Raw genomic sequence first — 19490 nt, 5'->3', positions numbered from 1 at the left:
AACCTGGGAATATGTAGATTTGCAGGATTACAGAACCCTCCTTGACTAGCAAGACTCTGGCAGAGGGTCTGAAAGAGCAGGATGCTTCTGAGCTCGATCCAGTTTCTCAGCAAGAGCAGCAAGAACAAGCAGTCTCACAGATGGATCCGCGTGGGAGGGAGAAAGGATAAAAGTCTGCCTCGGGAGCCTGTTCCAGCTGCTACTGAAGCCTTGGAGGAGTTGGTACAAATTGGGCAGAGTTACCTATAAAAATCTACTGTCTTGGCTTTTTCTGAAGGCCTCTTCTTCCCCCATCCCATGTTTTTCCTCCATCCTAGTATTTCTGCATTTGAAAGAGTTCAAATCAGACAGCTGAAAGCAGCACTTGACAGAAGGCAAATGAATACTGTGAGTTTATGGACAACATCCATCTCATTTCTTCATTCCTTCCTTGTAGATCATCCTAGCTGCAATAACTCAGAAGCACAAAAATCAAAACTCCTTTTAGATACTTAACTGAGAAGTGATAAAGAACGGTATATTCTTTTTAACAAAAATCGCCCTAACAACATTTTCGGTGCTAGGAAGAGTTTGTGTGACCAGCACACAGGAAGCTCATCCCACTAACTGTAGCACTCCCATGTGAACTCCAGAACAGCTGAAGTTTTCTATTGATGCCCATGATCTAAACACAACACTTCGCAACATATTAAGACCCCTCCTAATTTGTGCAAAGTAAAGTTTCAGCAACTTGTAATGTATCCCCAACATTGTAAAACTTACCACTGTATCACTATACTGAAGTCCCATTAAAGCATTTCAGCAGCGCTGAGATCTCTCTACTTTGCTAACACCTGACTTCACTGTGCTGTACCGAAGATATTAGCCAAACCCTCTCCCTCCATGCTGCTAGCATAGCAGACACCAAGGGGGAAAAAAAAATCAGATCATGACAGAAAGTTCACAGACCCAGCCACTATTTTTCTGTAGACTTGCTCAATAATGCAGCTTTCAAACCAAGTCTTATTTTCTTCACCTGCCTGTGCGCACACACACAAAATCTTCCTGTCTCTTTCAAAACAGCTTGACATAGCCAAAAAAAAAAGGACACCAACACCTTTATGTAATTAGTTTTGGGAAACAACTGAAAACCTTCAGCCTTCCAACCACATTTTCACTCTAGCTCAGCTTTCTCAACTGCTAAAAATGAACAATCCACAATTCTTTACCTGGGGGTGTTTTTCAAATCCTCATATATAGGCAGGGAAAGGCAGAGGGAAAAACATCTACCTTTTCTATTCATGTACTTCAGCTGTTCCAGCCCACATCTAAACTTCTTGTTCCTTCTGACAAAGAATCAAAATTACTGGTCACTAGCTGTGCCTAACCCATCTGCTCTACCAGCATAAAATAGCTGAGTACATGTGTCATCAATCACTGTTAATTACTTCATTAACTTGGAAAAAGAATATTGACTTTTTTTTTTAAAGAACAAACATTGTTTAAGGTTAGTCCAGTTTGTTTTTTTTTTTTTAATTGAATGCTATCTGATTACCAAGAGAAAATAATTTAGTCTGAACACTAAAGCAACCCTGTCACATAATTCGTCCAATTCTTTTGTCTAGCAAAAGATTTCCCCAAGTTTCTTTTGGAAGCAACTACATTTCAATGCTAGTTTTAACCAGCATTAAGTTTAACCAGAAGCTTAATTATGCATGTTCTCAAATACTCAGTGTTCACTGCACAATGTTAACCGCGCTGCCATTCCCACCTACTATCACCGTGCTTTTTAAGTTCTGACCTTTGTCATGCTCTTGGAAAGAAACATGCCTCAAGGTCTCCACAAACAAGTTGCATCATTTTCAAGTGGACATTTAGCCCTCTGCTGTTCACCGCAAAATAGTGACACAGAAAGCAAGCTATTACAACAGCTTGTGCATTTTAATCTGCAACACGGATACCCAAATTTTTTTGGCATGGGGGAAAAAAAAAAAAAACAACAAACAAACAACAAGTGTTATCATGCTAACAGCACAGACTCAAGTCAGTTAAGATTCATACAGCACGATGCAAACTTCCCCCCGGACCCTCCCACTGCTTCAGAGGCTGGACTGGCTCACTCCCTGCAGATCTCGGCCCTGCTGCACACCACCTCCATCTCCCCGTACCCAGCACACAAGCTCACCTCCCTTCCAGACAGAAGGGTCCCTCTACACACCTGTGCCTGCTCACCAAGCCTTCTCCAGCCACACTCTCTGGAAAGAACCACTTGGCTCAGTTCTTTATTACATTTTTTCATGCCCCAGTTAAGTGGCTTAAACACTCATTGTCAACCTTCAAAAAGCTATTTTGTTTGTGGACAACACTGATGCCATTTTCCAAATCTAGATGACACATACCCCCTGCAAAAACACCTATTAATGTAGCCTTATTACCCCACTGGCAGGAACCGACTGCCAGCCACCATCATTCATACACATATCCCCTTCTGGTCCTAAACTCCATCTCCCACAAGTCTGCCCCACAGAAACAGGGCTGTGCTTGCCCATATACACACTGCAGGAAAGCATGCAGACCTCATGTAAGCACCCTCAACTCTGGCTATTGCCCAGCTCATCAGACAACAGCACACCCTCACTCACAAAAGCTAGCATCATGGGATCCAAGGTTTACATTTTTTATGTTTCATTACTTCTGTCTTACACTGGATGTTAATACTGTTACCAAAACACTGCACTTCCCACAGCAACACAGTAATCCAGACCCCAGTCCTAATGAACTTGTGGTGTCACTCTTCTGTTTCCTCTTTTAATGGGTCTCTTTTCCTGCAGCCAATAAAAATCTGTTACAGGTTGTAACTGTAGTGCATTATGTATTTGTGTATCTTCTTACTCAAAGCACGTTAACCAGGGCATCAACTAAACCCAAATTTTACATGAGCATAAAGGATACTGCATGGAAAAGAAAAAAATACCACTTTGCCTTTAAAGTGCAATATAACATTTTTTTTTATTTGTTGGGAAAACCTTTTCTCCTCTCATCATCAGCATATGAAAAGTGATGCTGACATACACCTGTAAAAGCATGACAGAGCCAGCAGTCAAACACTGAAATTCAGATAGCTTTTAGTACTCCATCAGTTAAGTCAACAGTTATTTTTGCCATGTAAAAAACTTTAAACGGTAGCTAGAATTTTTTTCTTTAAATGATATGCGACATGTTAGTTAGCAGTGATTTTTTTTTTTTTTTTCCTTTCAGAAAAATCCAGAGAACCACCTTTGCAAAACATGCTACTTTCAGGCTGAGGTTTATCAGGCAGGGAACACAGAGCGGGCAGCACTGCCAGCTCCCCACAGACCATCCTGCCGCTGACGGGTTGTGCCTGAAGCATGTGGGATCATCTCTAGGGACGGAAGGCAGTCCTGGGCATGATACTTAGTCCCTGGCTTATCTGCCAAAGCTGCTGAGACTTCAAGCACAAGTCTGCTGTAACCGAACGGGCAGCAATCCCCATGGGAAGCTGAAGTAAATGTATGCCTTTATATTTGCAGGGGTTCCAGGTTTTCCACTTGTTCCATTTTTAAATTACAAGTCACACTCTTGAGCCACAAACACAGCCAGAATAGAAAATTAACTCAATCACCAGAAAAATGTAAATTCCTGTGTTGTACCCCTCTAAGTAGGTTTAAATTTTTAATGACCAACATCACCCTTTAATAAAAACTAGAATCTTTGGTCAAATATTTCAAGCTTGCAGCTGTCAAGCAAGAAAAGCAAGGAAGGAACAACTGACATACTTGAGGGGGTTTGGGCTTGGTTTTTATTTATTTGTTTTATAACACCATCAAAGTAAAGAAGGACGAAACCCTTTAAAGTAGTACATGCAGGTTACCTTTAGAGAGACAGAGGCTATCAAACTTTTAAGAGTTTAGTTACCAGGTGTTGCTTCCAACACCAGAGCTATTACTTAACTCAGAATGAAGGAAGAGCTCCATTTACTTTATGATTTACACCACATTTTATATAGCTCATTTTGTTTGTCTGTTTGCACAACACGAACACAGCAAGACAAATTGGAATTGTTCCTTGAAATAAGAAAACTCGATTGTAAAGCCACAAAAACTGGGACATATTTCAAGGACTGATACAGTATCTGCCATGTTTTTTTTTTTTTTTTTTGTTTTTTTTTTTTTTTTTTTTTTTTAAGGTAGGTTTTAAAACACTCTCAGTCACCAGTTGAAAAGACAGACTTCAACTCAGCATCCTCGAGGAAGCCTTAGAGCCCTAGCTTAAATAAGCAAGGATTCACATTGTGTTAACTTTCTACGCTCTAGATTAAAATTCATACTGCTGTTTATGGCTTTACACACTAAACAGCATAGACACAATATTCTTCCCTGTAAGACATTCCTCTTTCATGGTAGGAATTAAGCAAAGTAATTTCAGCCTGGTTTTGTCCCTCTTCAGCCTTCTCTCTCTCCATTTTTAAAACACCATAGCCCAAACTTCAGGGTCTTTTATTCACTCTTCCAGGTTTTGGGATTTTGCACCTTTGCATGCTCCTAAACATCCTCCTGAAACCTTCACACTAACAGTTTCAGCTACCACACCAGGAAGAATTGCTCGGCTTTAAAGATGAGCTGCCATTAGCCACCAAAGCTCTACTGTGCAGAATCTCCTTTCACTTTATCACCTGCTACTTGCAATACTCTAAAATAAATGAACAGGAGGGAACACAAGATACTTTCAAAATCTTTGGTTTTGTTGCTTTTAAATGTTAATCTGGATGCATATTGTGTTACCATGAACACAATGATTAATAAATTACATCATGCCAGAAAACAAAAAAAAAAAATATGGCCTGATAGACAGTGCTAGCAACCACCGCTAGCTAACACTGCGGTCCCTTTCTGTAGGAAGCCAGTGAAAATGCAAAGCTAGCTACAGTGCACTACGAAAGACAAATAACTCCTTTGGATTTTAGTCATCTCTGAAAATTTACATTTCAGCACCAGCTTTCAATTCAAGCAACAGTATGCAGCCACTGCAAAGCAAACGTGACTCCCTGTTACCTCAAAACACCCCGCATGCAAAGCACACTCCAATGCTGGGGCAGGGGGAAGGAGATTGTAAGAATTTTTTCTTGTAATGGAATAGGGAGATAAGATCAAGTGAAAAGGAGCAGAGGCTGCTGACATATCTAGATGCACAGAAGCCAGTAAATATGCAAATAGGCAGCCATTTCTACTACGAGTGCAAGAAGCCAGTAACAGTCAAAAACAACTTCAATTCTGCTAAAATACATTGCTTTAAAGCAAGAGACAAGTCCAGCACAGAACTATACAGAACAGTTCCCTTTGACCAATACAGCTTTACTTCTCATCCAAGGTAACACCGAACAAAGGTTTCTATTCAAAATATGTCTCCACATTGAATATCACAGTATTTATGAATCACTTTGGATGTTTACCTTTTAGTAGTTGGAAGTACTATAAAAAAGACTCTACCTAAAGCTGTAAACCACCCTGACAAAGCTGCATCAATTACCAATTACAAACCCTTCCACAAACCAGGAAAGAGCTTGTTGCCCCGAAGCCACAAACAGCAAATTTCACACAAGATTTCAGAGAGGAGAAAATAAAGGCTGTATTGACCATGCATCCCTGAAGACAGATATTACAGAGCAAGAACTGAATTTTACGTGACTTGATAGCAGATGATAAACTCAGGAGAGCTGTTTGAAAAAGGCAATACTTGGACATCCATCTGTTGTCCTTGAAGTTTTGAGAGACATGCCAAGCAGAAATATATATATATATATATATATGAAAATATGAAATCTATAAATTATTTATTTTTTTATAGATATGAAATAGATATGTGAAATAAATATATACATATGAAAACACCAGAGGCAAAGAAAGCATTTCTTTTTATTTTCACTTCATTTTATCTGCCTACCACCTCTGAATCAGAGACACAAGCTCAAAGGCCGGTTTTGGATATAGCCCGAGACATGCATTCTGCATGTTTATAAGCAAGAGCGAAAGCAGCTCTTCCCTGCTATGGCAGGGACTGAACTCAGCTTCAGTAACTTCATTCAATGAGCCTGTTCCCTAAAAGAGGAAAAAAAGTACTCCAACAAGGACACCTGCTTGACAGGCCTTGCCTTCTCTTCTGAGACGAAGTACATGGGGAAGTCAGCTGCCTAATGAGCACGGAGAACTTCAGCAATTGTCAGTATCAAAAAATAAGTGCATAGAAAAGCTAGGAAGATGTAAAAAAGAAAAAACCCAGACCTTTCCAGGCTGAATAAGCCTCCCACATACGGCAAAATACAACAGAAACAATTTACCCAGAAATGTAAGCCCAGAGAGATTAAAGCAACCTACAACTCTCCAAAAGCAGGACCTGTAGACAGCAGCGAGGATTCAGGTATTGCCACTTGCAGGAAACCATCTCTAGATCTCTCCATACCTGTGGTAAACGTGACACATAGCAATTTAACAAGAGATCACTCAGCAAAACTCACAGCACTGAAGCTCCTGAGGAAAGGTTATGACAAAGCATGTTTGCTGACAGGGAGGCTAAATGGAGACACAGAAAGGGTTCGTGAGGACCTGCTCTAGGAGAGAAGAGCCACACGAAGAGGAGGTGAAGTGACAAGCGATTGCAAAATGCCGGACCATGAAACACCTATGCTCAATACGTGCTCTGTCCATCACAGCTGCCCCAAGAACTGCATGGGAAGCTAATTCCCTACTGCCCAGAAAGTACCTGGTGACATGGCTTGCTGTCTTTCTCATTTAGTAGTCCTCCTGCAGCTGCAGGAAAACATCAGTACCTTCTCCTATGTTTACTTGAATTTCATACCCACACTTGTTGGTTGGCTACAGCATATGCTCAGAATTCAGTTATCCGTATTCAGAGGCTGAGATAATTTAGATTTTCTTTGCCAGTGTTAAGAATGAGCCTCAGAGCTATACACTGAGGCCCTGGAATTTAAATATACGATAACACTGTAAATAAAAGGAAACAAATTCCTTAAGGAAAACCTTTTCACATGCCAGATCAGTTCCCAATAGTAACTGCTCTGCTTTGACAAGAGATAAATATTTACAGTCTAGAACAGAGAACACCTTGTGTTGCAATACTAGGAATGCAAGCCTCATCAGTCCCCAGCATACTTAAGAGGTTATTTTGATTTAAAAACAAAAAAAAAAAAAAAAAAAAAAAAAACCACACAAAAAAAACCCCACAACAATCTGAGTACTTAGAAGCACATACATTAGTCTGCTCATTTACACCACCAAAACAAAAAACTGAAGGTAGTTATACAGAGAAATTGTCAAACATACTGAATCTGGAACAGATTTTCACAAAAGGAGACCTCATCCCCCAGGGAATGTAGACAGTTTACAGCAAAAGTCTAAATTATTGCCAAGAATATGCTGCTTTTTTTTTATTTTATTTAAATATAGCCTAACTTGCTCCTCTTAAAAGTTGCTCCAGTGAATGCAGACACTGAAGATTTTTCTTACTGTGGCAAAAAGGCAGCAAGGAGAATCAGATGTCCATATCAAACTCCTCAGATTGGGGGGGTACCACACTGGGAATACGTTGGAAGAGGGAAAAGCAAGCTCAGGCTCTAGTTTGTTAGGCTATCTCTCAGCTTCCAGTATGCTTCCCAACCTCATGGTTTGATCAGCTCCTTCCACCAAAGGAAAGAATGTGGGGAATGTCATTCATAATGGCACTTGAGAAGATCTAGGAATTGAAAGCATACAATAACTGGATATCCTTCTCACGAGGAGCGGTGATAAGCCCCATGCAAAGAAGATGCTCTCATTTCTAGCATTAGATGGCCACATCTCAAGTTGCTTGGCTTTTCTGCCATTTTAAATGAGGTAAATACCTAATTAAGCATGAATGCAATTTTTTTTTTTATACTGTCTATGCAGTCCTAACTCCATTTTCTAACAGGATCTGCACAAGGACAACCTGGTTTAGCTGTTACACTACAGGATTTCATACCTGGAGTGTAATATTCCTCACCCGACTGCTATTTGGGCTTTTATGGCACATACCCTTTGAAGTGCAGCAGTCCGGCCGCCAGTAGGCTTACCGAAGAGTTCGATGTCTAAGAGTCTCAGTTTTCTTACTTCCTTCTCCTCTTACATGGAATTACTACTTTGTGCAAAACTTTCCTCCCCTGACCTCACTCACGCCATGGTCAGCATTACGCTGTGATACCATCTCCACAATCACTCAAGCGCTCTGCCTTATGTTCTGTGCACAAGTTCTTCATTTGCTCCCCTGCTTTCAGCATCCCTATACGTCAGTTTATTTTTAGGCCAGCATTTTTATAGCAAAGACCAGAAGCAGCACACTTTCAGTGCCAAACTGAATTCAGCTGAGATTTCTAATACTGTCAATAATTGACGTATGGACACTTTAGTCTCATGGTCATAGAAAATTGGTACTAGCTATGTGTCTTCCATCCAGGACCATCCCCCACACCACCGCCCCCAGGTTACCAGCCAGTTCACAAAGATCAGCCCAATATTGCCCAAAAGAGATTCGTACTATTCACTTCTCCATCAAAAGAACGGATCGTGCTTTGTTTTTTCATGTGTGTGCAAGCTTTCTGCACTGAGAAGGATTTGATCCCCCACCCCTAAGCAGAACACCAGCTATCTTTACACTTGCAGTGCCACAGACCAGACACAAGAATCAGATTCATCAGGTATTCAATCAGATTCACCACCACCTATTTCTGTTGACAAAGCATAACCTAGTACAGGAAACATCAGCAAAAGATACCCACATAAAGCCACAGAGGCAAGCAAGACCATGTAATCTGTGTAAATCCACCCAGAACCAGCATGGATTGCTCATAAAATAGCATAGTAAAAGTCTTTTCTCTTTTGAACAATTCACAGTATGTTCTCATGAACAAGATTTCAACTTACAAGGCAATCTTCTTCGAGGTATACTGTAGCAAATAACAGAACTACACTTTGCCCTGAAATCACATCAATATGTGCATCAACATAACCCTTTTTGTCTACTGATCCAGAAGAATCTAGCTCTTCTGCATTATGCTAGGTTTGATAATCTATAACTTAACTCAGATTACCATTCTCTGTCACAAATTCGTAGTTTTTGCGGAGCTTCAAGCAAGAAGGTTTTTTTCCTAATGCTAAGATTTCATTCACAATGATTAAGCCCATCATCAAATGCTCCGTTCAAGGCACAGGGAGCAGATAAGGCAGCAGCCTGGCTTCAGTGCAGTGCATAGCACTGAATTCTGTACAGGGATGAAGAAAAGCCCGATAGAAAGATAGGACAGTACAGCCCTCAAAGAAGCATTCGATACCTACCACGCGCAATCAGAATAAATACCCTGCAGTTCACTTCTAGTCCTCTCCTTCCTCCTTTGATCATGCTTCCAGGCTAAAAATCCTGTGAGAGGCAGTTTTCACTCAAATGCATCCTTCAGCCTCCACCAGGATCTGACAGCAGGTAAGAGTTAGGGGAAATAAATAAGTAGATAAATTTTCTCCCAACCAAAGCATTGCCATTAGATTCAAACAGAAAATCAGTCCTGGGTAGGAGAAGTGGACAACAGAATTCATATGGAAAATAATTTACTTACACCAAGTAGGTGAAGAAAAACTGAAATGCAAATGCAGATCACAGTAACCAATTTCTGTTCCAGTCCACTGGAAGGATCGGTTACTCAGCAGGATATCTTACACTAGAATCAAACATACCTGACTGCGTGTAGCCTCTTCATCTTTCTTTCCCTTCCTCTTCATCACAGAATGAAGACAAGACACAAAGTTTTGAGCATACTCACTACCAAACACATCTGGGCCTTCCTTCATCACACTGCTGCTAAGAGTGGCAGCAACAGAACCAAACTTGGAGAACTTCAGTTAATTTGTGACAGTAATCACCACCTACAGCAGAGGTGGGGTTTACAGAAATCCAGGGGTTGGTTCGTTGACTAACAGCAGAAAACAACAGCAACAGACCAGGCTTTCTGCTTTGCACATGGAGCAAGAAAGGGCTGTGCTTAGCACCAACCCAACAAAGATCCCGCTAGCATCTAAGGAGCCATTTCTTTCACTGCCCCTGAAGACGCTACAGCAGCACAAACCACACAGAAACTGTGTTGTCTCCTTGGGAAGGCGGCACAAGGCAGCAGGAAACTGCACCTTACTGCTTTCTTGCCCTCTCCAGCTGTATGAAGATGTCATCATTCATCTCCTCCAACAAGACCTCCACAAGAAACATGGCCTGATACCTTCCAAGATATTCCAGAAAGATGCCTGTGCTCCCTTTTTGTCAAACAGTCTAAAGAAACAAGCCAGGCTTCTCAGCAGGGTGTACAACCTGCTGTGCTGTGAGAGCCCAACATCTGTTGCAGAGTCCTGCTACCTTGTTCATACCATGACTTGGAGAAGTCGCCTCCAGACTCAGCCAAAACACTAGGTATGGCAACTTTTTTTTTTTTTTTTTTTTTTTTTTTTTTAAGTCTGGGCTGGCTGTAGAAGCAACCCTGTTTTCGTTTGAAGAAACTAGTTCCATCTATGCAGTGCTCTAAAATATAATCCAGCCTGCAGAAAAGCTCAGTTTTACCTACAGATTCTCCTTCTAGGACCCCTCTTCCCTGTCTGCACCACAGGTCTTCTCTTTCCGCTGGTCCTTGGGAATTAGATAACCTTTACTTTCTTACTTGTTCACAATTTAAGCCACTGCATTCAAAGTCAAAGCCGATAGCCCATCTTCCATCTCATCCCACCTCTTCCACATTAGCCAATATTTACAAATACCTGCCCCACTAGTACTGTGTTTCCAGAGTGGAGACTTTCCCCTTCTCACAGCCACACTCACACCCCTCCCTGAGCCACCAAGCTCTCAAGGTTAAAACTCAGACTGTTCCATTTTTCAGAATCCTCAGCATTTTAAAAGGGTTAATTACGCAGCTTTTCTTCACTTGATTTAACACTTTGCTTTGGTGCACATTATTTGAGCAGAACAGCAAATCTTACAGCTCTATGCTTTATATGAAACCACAGCAAGGCAGCAGGCCAGTATGTTGCTCACCACAAGAACTACCTGTATTTGGGATTTTAACAGAATCCAGAGCAAACACTAACAAAAAGCAGATACATATAACTCCCATGGGGAAAACTGTAATTTTCCTAATACTTTGAACAACGCTCCCTTTCTGAATACTTGTTGGGAACACCATACAACAGAATTAATTCATTGTTTCAGCATTACATTTTGGATCCTTTTCTTGGACTGATGCACACAAGACAAAGTTTTGTCAACAAAACGCGAGAACTAACTTGAACATTTTCCTACCAAGCAAATGTCACAGAAGCTTTTCCTATTAGCATATTAGGAAAATGCAACACAGTAAAAGTATGTTAACTGACTAGAGATAACTTTGTGAAAGCTACGGGTTTTTACTGAAGTTAAACAAAAACTCAAATGGAAGACAACTTGGAAAACACTGGGGGAAAGGGGAACAGAGTTATGTGCTCATCTGCCTTTAATCCTGAAGAGCAAATTTGAATAACTGCTTATTCAACATGAAATCCTTGAAGACATTAGTGCAGACGCAGCTATGATGCTACACCTTCCTACCAGTGTCCTCACGCGCAATCGCAGAGAGGACAAAGCAGCACCAGTTCAGGCAAGTACAACACCTTGCAAAATCTTACACACCAGTATTAGTGACAGGCCAGTTATGAATAACTGCTATTTCTCAAATTTAAGTTAATGAAAATTATATCAGCAAACTAATGCTATCATGTGCGTTTGACAAATGAAATTTGATTTTACATAGAACGAATCACAGTATACTAATGTTCACAGAATTTAACAGTAATTAAGTCTTTCTGACAGACACCTCATTAAAGAACCAGTTCTTCAGAAAAATGAATAAAGTGAATTATTTCCTATGTGTGAAATATCAAAATTCTTCACTACTCATAAAAGATAAATGCAGTTAAGTTCAATTGGATGTCAGCGTTCACTAGAATGAAAGAGTGACACGCTTAAAAAAAAATCATTTAAAACAATACATTGCTATGCTGCTAGCGCCCAATCTGATATGTTAATCTATACATTATTTTATCCTATGATTGCAAAAACCAAAACCCTTACAATACAATTCTTAATCCAACAGCTTACTGGCTCGTTATAAAATGTACAGATTCACATATCCAGGAAAGGTCTACAGGAGATCAAACTTGCAGGGAAACAAGAGAGTGAACACAGCAACAAACCTAGACATGACAGCCAGATTGTACCCAAGGCAGGGTCTTCAATTTGCCATTTCAGAAAGTCACATCTGCAACACGGAGAGCTGAAAAACTTGCCAAATGTTTTCTTAGACATCGTCACCTCGTGTGCAATACACTGCCACAGCAACACTTTGTCATATCCTACTGATTTGTCCAAACTACTGTAATGATGCCCCAAAGAAAGGAGCTCTTCCCTCCTCAGACCTTGGATAAGCCACATTAGCTGCACACATAGCCTTGAGCTTCCAGCTCCTCCTAGCACCTCTATGGCTCCTTTTTGATCCTCAACCAAACTCAATGGCTGTCTCAGAGGACTCTTAGGGCTGGAAAAAAAAATATTAACAAAACCTAATCTTGACCAAACTAGAAAAAGGTTTCTTATTAGCCTAAGAGCCAATTTTCAAATTGCAACTTCTTGATTTTTAAATACTTCTTGTATGAGGAACAAAGGTTCAATCATTTGATGAGGGCAGACGGCTCAGTGTGCCCATGACCGCAAGCCGACACACATTCCTCTGCACTAGTAGATGGCAGTTTGAAGCAGATTTTAATCAATCTTTTCTGAGGTGATATCCAATAGGAAAACATGAAGGAAAAAAAATGAAGTTGATCAAGATGTGGCTAGTAATGAATGCCATGAGAAAAAAGACCGAATTTTTATAGAGGAAGGCCAAGCTGTAATTCCTTGCAAAGGGAAAACCACAGAAGCTTTCCAAGAGATTTTACAGTCTTTTCCTAATTGTTCCCTTTTTCAACATCATTATGCAACCTCCGTGTGCTTTCCTGCTTCTCAACCCCCCTTATTTTGCCCATTTCCACTCCCCCCCCAACTTCCTTTAAATTTTGTGAGGCAGCTCCTTTAAGATAGCCAGAAATACAGTGCGTATTTGTCTCTTCTCCTCCTCTCAATTTAAACTGCCCAAGTCTTTCCGGTGAAGAAGCATTGACCAAAATCTGCTTGCTATTCAAGCAGTCCTGGCAATGACAAGCATCACTTCATGAATCATCTGTTATATATTGCCTTATCAACATGGTCCACTGCAGGATAAAGTAAACCTGGCCCACTTCAGTTTTCTGCGTAACACAATCAAAATGCAAAAGCATTAACTACTAGAGCAGTCTGAGGAGTTCCCTCATCCAAGGACTCTAATACAGAGACAATAGTACGTAAGAGAGAATCTAAATCAAATGAGCATGCTAAGATGCATTTCCTTCCCCACCACACAGAGCTTTTACTTTAATTTTTTAGAAGACTATTTACCCCTTTTACTAGGTAACAATATTGCCACATTTCTATTTATTAAAGCAGACAGTCTTAGCATTTCTGCTGCTTCTCAGCTTAAACAATTTGAGGCAAACCCAAAAGTTTTCATGGTTTTTTTGCCTCCCCCTATGCAGACCTCCGAGATCAGCAAGCAAGCTGAGGAGAACCAGGTTCCTTTCACTGCTTTGGACCATTGGTATGCTTGGACCTGGGGAACCTGGAAGCAGAGATAAATGGAAAACAGAAGTTATCTATTAGGGATGTGGACTCAAAACTGAAAAGCAATTTTCAATTCAGTGACAAGACGCATCCTGTCAGCTTCACTGTCCAGTAATACACACTCTACAAAAGCACAAACTCAAAGGATTCCAGCAGGAGTCTGATAAAATTTAAAACCAATGGCTGGCCTTGTAGACTAGGTAGCAGAATTGAAAAAGATTACAGAAAAGCAATGGGATAACTGGAAACAAGCTACAGGTAAATTGGAAGAGCAATGAAGTAGAAGATGACACCACCAAAGAAGCCAGCAAGAAGAGTTAAGAATATTTGGCAAATATTTAATGAATGTCATTACCAGTGTTCAAATAACATGTTCAATTAATATTTCTTTGTGGTTTGTGACAAGCTTTGCCATTTGGAACAGGCTAGCAACAGATACTATTCAGCATATAAACTATTCTGGTAATATTACCATGCGTACTCAACCACAGATGCAAGACAAGTAAAAATATGGTCTGAAGGGTTTGAGGTTTTGTTTTATACATACATATATGTATACACACACACACAATGCCAAGGAGTATTTTTTTTCTGCTAAATACAAATACACACAATACCAAGGACTGTAACACAATTACTTCTTTAACTGGAAGAGGACACCAAAGAAATGTTTTAACCCCAAGATTAAGTTGGTACAGCTGGGCAGTGAGCATTCAGGTTTTCAAACCCTGAAGAGAGCACACGCTTACACCACTTAACCCAGACAGCCGCACGCTACCCTTGAGAAAATACGAGGACAACTAGTTACTGTGACCTTACAAAGGTACAGCATGGCATACAAGAATTAGAGGAATGCTTCAAGCAATCAAAAGCACCAAAAATGAAGACAGTAGTCTTTCAGTGGAGCATGCCCAATATTCAGCTGGCCAAGAACATTAATGTCCCACATCAAATTGTCAGCTTACCTTCCTTAAGGTAAGGCTGCGCAACAAGTTTTAAGGAGACACTCAACATGCTAACTCCTTTTAGCACAAGTTATTTGATAAGCACATTTGTGAGCAATCCATTGTAAAAGCTCTTGCCTATTCTCAGCTCTGGAAGATGAAAGGAATTTGGCCCAGAATACTTGACACTATCACATACTATGTATTTGGTGGCAAGTTTTTGTCTCAACACTTTGTTTTAAATGTGTTTGGGCACATTCATCTATAGAAAGTCTGTAGCTTCCTCAGATTTGAAACCTATGATTGATCCTAGAGGGCAAGTTTCAGGCATTGCACCAAGTTTCTGAATCTCAAGTACGCCTTAATATGGCTTTAAAACCTCTATTCCCCAGAAAGCACAAAGCCATTTCAAAGAGGGATTAAGAGGGCAATCTAATCTAAAACCATGGACTCCTGTTCAATTTTAACCTTTATTTTTAACAAGTCCTACTCCTCACCCTTGCAGTTCAACATGTCATTTAGGGTTGAAAACTGAGACCAACTCCACCTTTTCAGCAGTCTATAACAGCCAGCTCCTGTGCTTCCACCTCTGCCCATGGTAGCAAGCAAAATGAAAAACAAGCACTCGCCACGGGAGCAGAAAGTCACACTTGCTCAAGCTGCTGCTTCTGAGGGATGTTTAAGCCACATGGCAGGCAAGCTATCTGCCCATGGTGAAAGCAGAAAGACCTGACAGGTTGGACAGAGCTTCCTTCCAAAGCCTTCCATAATCTAACATAGGTCCATGGGACCTGCAAATCTTTTCCAATTCAGATACTCCAAGGGTTCAGGAGGCAGCATGAAGTTCAAGCCCTTGAAGATCTGAGCAAAATGCATTTCTTCAAGATAACCCACTACAATCTGCATCCACCTAAATATCTCTTATCAGCTCCTCTTACTAGGTAACTTCTTCAGAAGTTAATCTGCAGGTGTCTGTAAACACACTGCTCCTAGTTAAAAAAACTCATTTTAAGTGCATTGCTGTTCTTCCCTTGTCTGCATTAACGGGATGCTGCCTGCGAAACACGAGCACAGCAAAGCAGAAAGTTGCATCTTGACCAATACAAAGATTAACAAATGCAAGAACCTACTTTTTCTGTTTTATTCTTTTTGCTACTAAGTCATCATCAAAAGGCAAACTAACTTCCACTAAGGAGTTCAATCTGCACTGCACATCAGGACCTTGGTGTCCTGACCCTGCTATCTCCTAACCTGGGGCTGACGGATGCTCCCTGGACTTCTCAAGAACTTCTTCACTGCTTTTTCTTGGTGCTGATCACAAGTTCGGTAGCTCACACCTGCCAGTTCTCTTCTGGTTTACGATAGTCAGTTGGAGATTGCACTACACAAACACAGACTGCTCAACAAATATTTCCTCCCGAAGGAATAAAAGCTTTTGTGCCATACGTATGCTTTTCTTTCGTGCCTCCATCCCATTAAGTAAATGACAAATTCCTCTGGTATTCTGAGGTAATTTTCAAAATGCATTTCATGCATTTTCTAATCTGTCCACTTTCTAGAGCCAAGTCCTGAATCAAAACCAGAGAAATTCTAGGATAGCAAAGTTTAAATTTTGAAGATTTTTGGATTTTTTTTCCCCTAAATTCAGACAACCAAGGGCATAGCTTAATATCAGCAACAGAAATCTCTCAGATGCACATGCGAAAACATGCCATCCAAATACGAAAAGTATATAATCCTGGAAAGCAGCGTCTTACACATTTTGCTTTATACAGAAAATCTGCAGTCGCTAAAACTTACTCTTTCTAACTGGGTGGTATTTTACATTTCCAAATGTAATTGAGTGAACATGTTGCCATGGTTACAGTAGGATTCTGCAATAACTTTGTTGCCTTGTAATTGCTGTATATTTGTATACAAGCAGCTGAGCTTTCTTAATTCAATGCTCTCTTAACTCCTTCAGAGAGGCTGCAGAGCAACAACGGCAGCTTTTAGGCTGAAAACTCCATACAGCGGTGGTGGAAACATCAGAAACGATTAAAACTCAGTGCCGCGACAGACCGCATTACCAAAAAAAAAAAAAAAAAGAAACCTTGCCAAGAACCAGATTATTATATAAACTTCAGAGCTCCTTAGCTTTTAAAAATGTTGACGTTAAAAAAAGTCCAATTCAGATAATTAACTCCAGGTAGTTTTTGGCAACAACCGAAAGCACTTTGACAGCAGCGAATACAGCACAAGTCCCATTTATTGACAGTACATAATACCAGTAAATCAAAATGCATTGGCAAGGAGATTATTCACTCAACGGTGAAATTCACTGTAGCACAGAGGGCCAAAATAATACTTGCTCCATCTCAAATTAGCATTATGAAGACAACAGAATACAGCTGCTGGAAACAAGCATGAAATAAAGCTGCCTGGATATCCCTGTTGAGAAGAAACGAAGAACACCAAAGAGCACCTATACCCTGCTCCACCACCCTGAGCTGCACACCCCATCCCAGATTTACAAGCGATTTTCACATCCCGAATCCACCCACACCTTTCCAACACAGATCCCACTTCTTAGTAACATTTTTAGACCTGCAATCCAGTCTGGAATATCAGGCAAGCCTGTAACATGAAATCCGCTCTTATGGCCAGAAAACAAGCATTTGCGGTGACAAGCCGAATTTATGCAAATCTTCTGAAGCAGGCTACTGACAAGCAAACAACAAACAAACCAAAAAAAACCCTTCCACTATCATGAAATGCGCGCACAAAACAATTACGCAAGTGTTTTGAATAAAAGGCAGGTTTACTTCCCTTTAAATGGTGCGCGGCACCGAGCTATAATGTCAAATAATTGTTATGTAAATACATTTGCTTGCTTAAGATGTCACGCTGCGTTCGCCACGCCACAAACACTCAAAAGATAACATTTAAGGAGCCCAGAGATTGCACAGCATCTTTCCTGATAAATTCCTGCAGCAAAACCCACACACAACTGCTCAGCAACACCTCCCTTCGCGCTCCTCCGAACGCCTTATCAGCTGGGGTTTTTTTGCTAATTTACCCTTGCACAAACCAACACTTCACATTTCAGAGCGGCACGCGCACTTTATTCACCACCAGCTCCCCAAAATGCACATTTCGGGGGCAGCCGCCGCAGCCACCGGCTGAGGACGGAGCCCTGCCTCGGCTTGGACCTGTCATTCTCCCTTGCAGCCCAACATTACCGCAGGACTCCCAAAAAGCGCGGTGATGCTGAGGAGAATACCCCTCGTTTTCTCCTCCTAGTTACAAAAAAAAGCCATTTTTAGTGCCTTTCTGGAAGGGGCTGGTGCCCCGGGGGCGGGGGCGACCTCCTCGGCCCAGCCCGGCAGCCGCTGCCCCACCAGGCAGCCCCGGGCCCGGCGTGAGGCGCGTTCCGGCGGGGAGCCCGGCGGGGCCGCCGAGCCGGCCCCGACAGAAACTTTCCCCAAGTCCCGCGTTATTCCCGGGGCGGGGAAAGAACCGACCCCGGGCCGCGGCCCGCTCGGCGCCGCAGGGCCCCGCCGCGGGCGTCGCCCCCGCCGCAGGGCCGCCGCGCCCGCCCCGCCGCCCCAGCCAGCGCCCGCGCCCCGCCGCCCCCGGGCCCCCGCCCTCGGCCCGGCCGCCGCCCGCGGCACTCACCGCCGCCCGCATCGCTCCCCGCCGAGCCCCGCGCAGCACCGAGGCGGCGGCGGCGGCGCTGCTCGCCGGGGGGGGGGAGGAGCCGCGGCCGCCCGGGAGGGGAGGGGCGGGGCCAGCGAGGGAGGGGGCGGGGCTTGCGGCAGCGCGGCCCCACCCGCCTCATTCACAAAAACGCGAGCGGCGGGGAGGCCCGGCACGCTGAATGGGCGGGAGCGCTGCCCGTCACGCCCCGCTGGCCCGCCTACCCCGCCGCTACACCCATGCCGAGTGATGGCGGGGAGGCCCCGCCCCTCCCGGCGCGCCGCCCAATCAGCGCGCAACAAGAGCCGCCGAGTGGCTCAAATCCACCCGCCACTGCCGCAAGGGCGAATCCGATTGGCGCCGACAGCTGCCCATCACCACCCCCTCCGGAACCCTCCGCGCTTCACGGTCGGAGCACAGCGGAAAAACAGCCGCGCGCCGCCGATCCCTTTAAGAACCCGGCGGCCGGGCGAGGCCCCGCCGCAATTAAAACCCGGAGGGCAGAAAAGCGCGCGGCCTTAAAGGGGCCGCGCCGCGGCCGGCCGGGTGCAGCGGCGGAGGCGGCGCGGCCCGGCGGGGGGAGGTGGCGGGGCGCCGCGTACTGACCTGGGTGGCGGCGGGCGAGGCGGGGGAGCTGTGCGGCGATGGCCCCGGTGCGGACACCGCGGCGCGCGCGCCACCAACGGACTCAGCCCGTGACGGGATCCGCCATCTTGGAATTTTTAGATGGAGAGTCACGTGGTGCGACCATTTTTCCCCCAGGCCAATCAGGAAGCGCGGTTTATTTATAGCCACAGCTCCCTCTTTTCCCGGCGGGGGGAAGGGAACCAATCAGGCCACGCCCTGGCCCCCCCGGCCCCGCCTCGCGGCGCGCGGCCCATCGCCTAGGCGACGGCGCGGCCCGGCCCGGGGGGCTCGGGCCGGTGTCCGCCATGTCGGCGGCGGGCCCGCGGCCCCTCGGCGAGCAGCGGCGAAGCCCAGCCCGTGCCGGGGCAGTCGGCCTCGGGGGCGGGATGGTAGCCCGGAGCGGGGTTTGGGTCTCCGAGGCCAGCTGCCCCCGGGCAGGCCGGGCCCCCCCAG

The 19490-nt window shown here is 43.6% G+C and overlaps 1 protein-coding gene across 3 annotated transcripts in view; it reads right to left on the bottom strand.

Moving 5' to 3' along the window:
• The window catches only part of HDAC4 (histone deacetylase 4), a 263446-nt gene extending 244352 nt beyond the window's left edge, over positions 1 to 19094 (bottom strand). For all 3 annotated transcript variants that reach the window (XM_082314488.1, XM_082314490.1, XM_082314489.1), the window contains exon 1: positions 19017 to 19094. The gene's annotated coding sequence lies outside the window, so the exon portion shown is untranslated. The remainder of the gene's footprint in view (positions 1 to 19016) is intronic.
• Between the last annotated feature and the right edge of the window lie 396 nt (positions 19095 to 19490).

Source organism: Platalea leucorodia (genome assembly GCF_965183815.1).
Source record: "Platalea leucorodia genome assembly, chromosome: 5".
NCBI lineage: Eukaryota > Metazoa > Chordata > Aves > Pelecaniformes > Threskiornithidae > Platalea > Platalea leucorodia.
Note: the sequence above shows the minus strand (reverse complement) of the source record. Positions and strands in the feature narration are given on the sequence as shown.